A 6,353-nucleotide genomic window follows, 5' to 3' on the forward strand; every position below is an offset into this window, starting at 1 on the left:
TGATGTGACCAGATCTCTACTTCATTTTGTTAGCAGGAGCTCACCCTGCAAAGTTCCTGAACACCCATGGAAGAATTACAAAATCATGGAAGACACTGAATATGGAATGACCAGACTGGTTTTAAAATACCACAAACAAGTTTTTCGATGTTTCCTCTGGAAATAACTCCAGGAAATGAAACACTATTATGACAAGTACCTATTAAATGCCTAGTACACAGCGGGCTCTCCACAGCCTTATCATAAAGAATCACAAACCATTACAGATGTACAAAGAGAAACATATTTGTTTTCTTGATTAATTTATTTTTTAAAATTGAAGAAATTATTTAAAATCCCCGCCCCCGTCTAGCCCCTCCTCCAAAAAGAAATATATTAAATAAGAAACCTTCTCATGATCCTCACTCTCTTGACCCATTCAGAAAACACAACAAGGAAGTTGGTTGCAAGTTGGCACTGGATCTAACAGTTTGGGTTAGAGTTTCTAAGAAGTCAGGTGTTGTGCAGGAGTAGACTCCTCCCCAAAAGGAATGCTGAGAGAAAAGAGCCAGGACAGGAATCAGAGTGGAATTAGCCAGTATCTCTGACCACCATGCCTGACTGCTGCCACACTTTAGGAACCACTTGGAGCTGAAAGATGTGTCTTTAGGACAAAATGAGCAAACGAATGGCTCCCCGGTTGACCAGCACCAAGCTTATTTGACAGAGCAGTGAGGGCTATGGATAAAGTTTACTAGGTGGAGAGAGACTACAGGAGGGGATTAATGAATGACTCAAGAGAATTTAGCAGTACTCCCAGGCTACAGATTGGGGTGGGGTTGGGGAGGGCATAAACAGAGGGCAGTGACTTCATCAAAACCCCAGAAGGGCAGACTTTTGAAAAGAACAAAGCTGCTTGTAGGAGAAAAGGAGGAAACGGAGACTGGGACCGTGAAGAAAAGATGACAATGGAATACAACTTGTTCTTCTTACTCCACCTGGGACTCTTGCATGATACCGTGACACCACTGGCACTGACTGAATTTCAGTTTACTTCAGTTGCCCAGTCCCCATCTTCTGGGTCAACCTTCTTAAAGACTGTAAATCTTCTTAAGGTTGACACCCTTCAAATACTTGTAGGTAGTTCTCATAGCCACCCTGGGCCCCAGCCCTTCCTCACTGTGGGCAAAACACTACACAAAGAGCCCCTTTAATCAGCCACTGTGTCTCAGTCACTGCTCACTATCAATCACTGTTCAGAATGAAAACGCCTTCCCATTCAGGGTATCCTTTCTTCCTCCTGCCATCTACTGGTGGAAATGAAAACGTCATATTCTCTCACCTGGCTGCTCCTGATTTGCAAACAGGTAGGAGTGTGAAAGCTCATTTGTATAATACTTACTTGTTATATGAAAGGCATTTTTCCAAAGGAAAAACATATATATTATATGTGATAGTTCAATCATTGAATGAATAACATGAAATTATATATACATAAACAGTGTATATAGTATAGAGTAGAGGCATGAAATCAAATTTGGCTTCAAACTTTTACTTAGCCCCTTTATCAGCTATACAACCTAGGCAAGCTACTTAGCCACTCTTCATCTATAATAATAGTAATAAGAATGATAATTATAATGGCTAACACTTATTAATCATTATGATGAGCCACAGTGTAGTTCATTTAAACCTCACGACCCTGTAAGGTAGGTATATTACGATCTGTGTTTCTTAAGGTAAGGAGACTAAAATACAAAAAGGTTGATAACTTGCCCAAGGTCTCACAGCTAGTAAGGAGCATATTATTCTCCATAGTTCATAATGCAAACAGCGATACCACCTCTCAGGCCTGTTCAAGGAACTAGATCTAGGCAACACATGTAAAACTGCCGACACAGTATGTTTCAGAAAATGACAGACACTGAACATTCACTGTGTGTCAGGCCCTGCAAGATCTTAAAGTTACATCCAAGAATAAGCCATGGTCCCTGCCCTCTAGGCGAGCACTATCACAATACACTGCAATGATCGAATTCAGCTAAAACCAGTTCAGCAAAGACAGCATCTGCCTTTTTTCTCTTCTGAATTGTCTTCCTAGTACCTGGCACAGTGGATAGGATATAGCAGACACCAGGAGGAAGGGAGAGAAGGAATAGAATTTAAAAATAAAATAACACTAGGTTCAAGACTCTGAGTCAGATAGGAGAGATGCTCTTATTTCCGTATTAACAAATGAAAGAAATTGAGGTTCAGTAGTAACTCTCACAAGATCACACGACAGAGTGAAAGGACTCTTGACTAACACTTTCTCCACACTTTGTTGCATTCCCCCATCCCTCTGGTTTCTTCCAGCCCTTAAATGCTTGATGAAGGGCAATACTTTTTGGTAGGTATGAAATGGATAGCTATGAGCAGATATAAACTTCGAGAATATAAGCAGACATTGGGGCCCACACCCTAGAGATTACACGGTCTCTACATGAGCCCATTTTCTACCTGTCTCTCTTCCACTTGGCACAAATCAGCTCTTTAGATGAGACTGTTCGGTACTATTTCCCAGAGTTCAAATTTCTGCAGTTATTTTTAGCTGGAGTTTTACCACATACCTCAGGCAGGTGAGGCATAAAAAGGAATGTGGGTGTGGGTAACCCTTGAATCTCTCATGTCAGGGTCTGGGTCTCTTGTCATTCCAGCTAAAGAGGGGTGACTCACCCTGATTTATTAACTGTCCTGAGGTTAGATTTCACTTTAAGAACTAGGTGGATTAAAACTTCTTCTAAGTTCTCTAATTTTATATTCAAGTCTTTGGAACATACTTTCTTGATGTTAGTTACCTGCTTTTGATAATTTGGAAGCCTTCATTTTCTGTAACCAATACCACAGCTTGTGGTTCTGTCTGGCCTTTGAGGGACCTGGGGAAGATAGAGTTTGTGATTTAGATTTTTTGATATATCTGCAGGTAAGAAGCTACCTGAAAAACACTCTGGCTATAAACCAGATGTCTTTATAGAGCCAGCCAAGTTCTAGGATATTCATTATGGTATTTAGGGACTAAGAATCATCATGATCTAGTTGAGTCTAAAACCCTCCTGGCAACTACTAGAATCTCCTCAAGTGCCCTTAAATACCAGATTGCCTGGAATTTGGGGCCTGCTTTAAGCCTGGAATAGCCTACTCACTTGAAACCCATTCCCTGGGATCCTAGGACCCCTTCATCAAGTAGAGATGTGTTTTCCTCATCTCATTTTAGCTCTGTATCGAAGAAGTTAAAACCAGGCTAGCTAGTATTACACGGCCTTCATACAACGAATACTATATAAAGTAGCTTTATGATTCAGATGAAAAATAAGGAGAAATTCTTCTTCTTATGGGCTAACATTACATGACTCTTGAGCTATGCTCTTTATTAAGTCTTAAAAGTTAGGTGTGTTTGTTTGCAATCGGGGGAAAGGGAGAGGTTGGTTGGTTGGTTGGTTGAAGCTCTGTTTATTAAATCAGGAAAAAAGAACTAAGAAATTATGCCAAGATGAGAACAGAAGCAAGGCCAGAGACCTCCATCCTCACTCCTAAACTAGAGTCTTTGGTATCCTGACTACAAAGACAATTTATATTTAAGAGAAAGTCATTTTAAACGTCGATAATTCTACCCATCCCACCATTTCTGAAGACCTACGTCCTGTCTTTTCTCCATTTCCTTTGTAATCGACTCTACTACTTCTATTCCATAATGCAATCTTAAACACCAAAGAACACAACAGTCCAGAAAGTTTGTAATAGATTAATACTGTACACCCCAAATTTGTGCCTACCCAGAACCCCAGAATGTGACCTTATTTGGAAATAGGGTCTTTGTGGATATACAGTTGACCCTTGAACAACTCTTACATAAAATTTTGTAGAATAATGCATAGTTGGCCCTCCACCTCCATGGATTCCCATGATTCAAAAATAGTTTTCAATCCATGTTTGGTTGAATCCATGGATGCAAAACCTGGGGATATGGAGGTTCAACTATTAATTTATTGGGGGAAAAAAAAAGAAATATAAGTGGACTCATGCAGTTCAAACTGTGTTGTTCAAGAGTCAACTATAGTTAATGAGATCATACTGGGTAGGGAGTGCCCTAAATTCAATGACTGGTATCCTTAAAAGGCCATGAGAAAACAGATACACACAAAGTCCATCTGAAGACGGAGGCAGAGATTGGGGTTATGTTGCCACAAGCCAAGGAATACCAACAATTGTTGGCAAGCACCAGAAGCCAGGAAGAGGTGAGGAAGGATTCTTCTCTAGAGGTTTCAGATGGAGTATGGCCCTGCAGATACCTTGATCTTGGACTTCTAGCCTCCCAAACTCAGACAATAAATTTCTGTTGTTTTAAGCCACTCGGTCGGTGGTACTTTGTTATAGCAGCCCTAGGAAACTAATACACATCTCAATAAGGGTTTCAGAAGCAAGATTTCGCAACTTTGCCTTAGAGGACAAGAGAGCATAAAAAACAGCCCTAAATAATGGCACAAACTCATGGCCATGTCCTCATTTACTAATGGATCACATTCATTTATTTCTGTGCCTCTTGCCCTTCACAATGACATCTTTAATTGTTCTATTTGGGACTCCAGTTTATGGTCTGGAGGTACCCACTAATATGCTCTAACACACCATTCATATTGCTTCCCTTAGGGTCCCACTTCCCAGCCTAGCAAAGCATAATTAGTTAAGCTTTACAGCAGTAGTTTTTACTGTTTAAGTCTCCTCCAAAATATGCATATGCCCCCATATATCCACAGACCCTAGGTTAGAGACCTCTACTTAGAAAATTCAGACTCCTTCAGGATAATTCCAATCTCTCCTCCCTATCCCCTAACCAACCATCCATACTCCAATTCAATTTCCACTTGATTCTACAGCCCTCCATTGAGTTGAAACAGCAACAATCTATTCATTTTTACCCACTGGCTCAGAAAGAGATGCCATTATCCTAAGCCACCCTGGCGAGTCCCATTAGGAAAATACGACATTAATGGAGAATCAGCCTCCAGTGGTAGACACATAACAGTCACAAGTATGGCTCCACTCAAATATCTGCCTCTCCTTTTCTTCTACCCTTTTTTTCCTTTTTTTTTTTTTTTTTTTTTTTGCCTCTTTACTCCTCTCACTTATCCTTCACACAAATGCACCATAATGAACAGCAAAGAAATTTGGTGTTGATAAAATAAGCCATGTGTTAGATTCCAACTGACTTTAAATGCCTTATCCATAGGCACTCATCTTAGGATACATTTGTAGCAGAATGCACCCTACTCCCTATATTTACAAAGATCTTCTTGCAATCAACAGTTTACATCTAACTACCAGAGAATTTTTCTGACATCTACTTTTCACTTCTCATCAGACACTTTGACTCTAAGTCACACAATCTCTGAAACGTGCGCTTTCCATTAAGATGAATGTAGAAAGTTTCTCTTCTGCCAAAACTTAAATCTCAGTCTTAATCTACTGGAATCACTTTACCCTGGTTCTGCTGCTCCAGATACACTCTATTCTAATAAAATTATTTTCTACAAAAATAATCAGGCATCTTAAATGTGTAAAAGCCCTCAGAGTACACAAATGTACACAACTGCAATGCTGAAAGTTGTTTCTGATTTTCATCAACTCTCCCCTGCCCACCCCAGTCCCCACATGGCTAATATCTACTTCCTCCCCAGGTGAAGTCCCAGCTTTATATCTCCTGAATTAAATCAATCAACAGATGGAGACAAAAGAAATAGTGTTCAATGGACACCAATGACAGTGAGTGAAATTAGGTCTTGGAATTCCCGTGTATTTCTGATGCTTCCTTATTTTACTCTAAGGTACCAGGGGGATAAAAATCTATATAAGAAACTAGTCTTCCTAACCACCTGCTTAATTCAAGCAGCTAAGGAAGTAATCTGTTTAAAGATTTAAGAGATGCTGCAGTCTTACTTAAAGACTTTGCTCTATCCCCAAGAAAAATAACCAATATCCTTTTAAGCATAGCTTCCTTTCAAAGCCATCCATCATCTTGTTCCTTTGTTGATTTAAAGTCATGTTTATCATAAATTAAGGATAATAAATTTACCATGTAACTGGCACTGTCAGTTTCTTAACTATGAGCAAGATCTTACTTAAATCTATAAAGTCCTTTAACCTATAAAGGTCTTCGAGAAGATTAAATCTTTTAAAAATGATGTTTAAATTTATTATTTCATATTAGGTCTAATGAAGCACAAGCTGAGGCTGCTTAAGTATCACCATTTTATACATGCAGAAGCTTCTTTCCTTTACAATTACAGGTCAAGTGCTTCATCAACCTAGTCCTTGACTTGCAGCTGAAAAAAATGAAA

The sequence above is a fragment of the Pteropus vampyrus genome, unplaced genomic scaffold (genome assembly GCF_000151845.1).
Source record: "Pteropus vampyrus isolate Shadow unplaced genomic scaffold, Pvam_2.0 Scaffold283, whole genome shotgun sequence".
Lineage (NCBI taxonomy): Eukaryota > Metazoa > Chordata > Mammalia > Chiroptera > Pteropodidae > Pteropus > Pteropus vampyrus.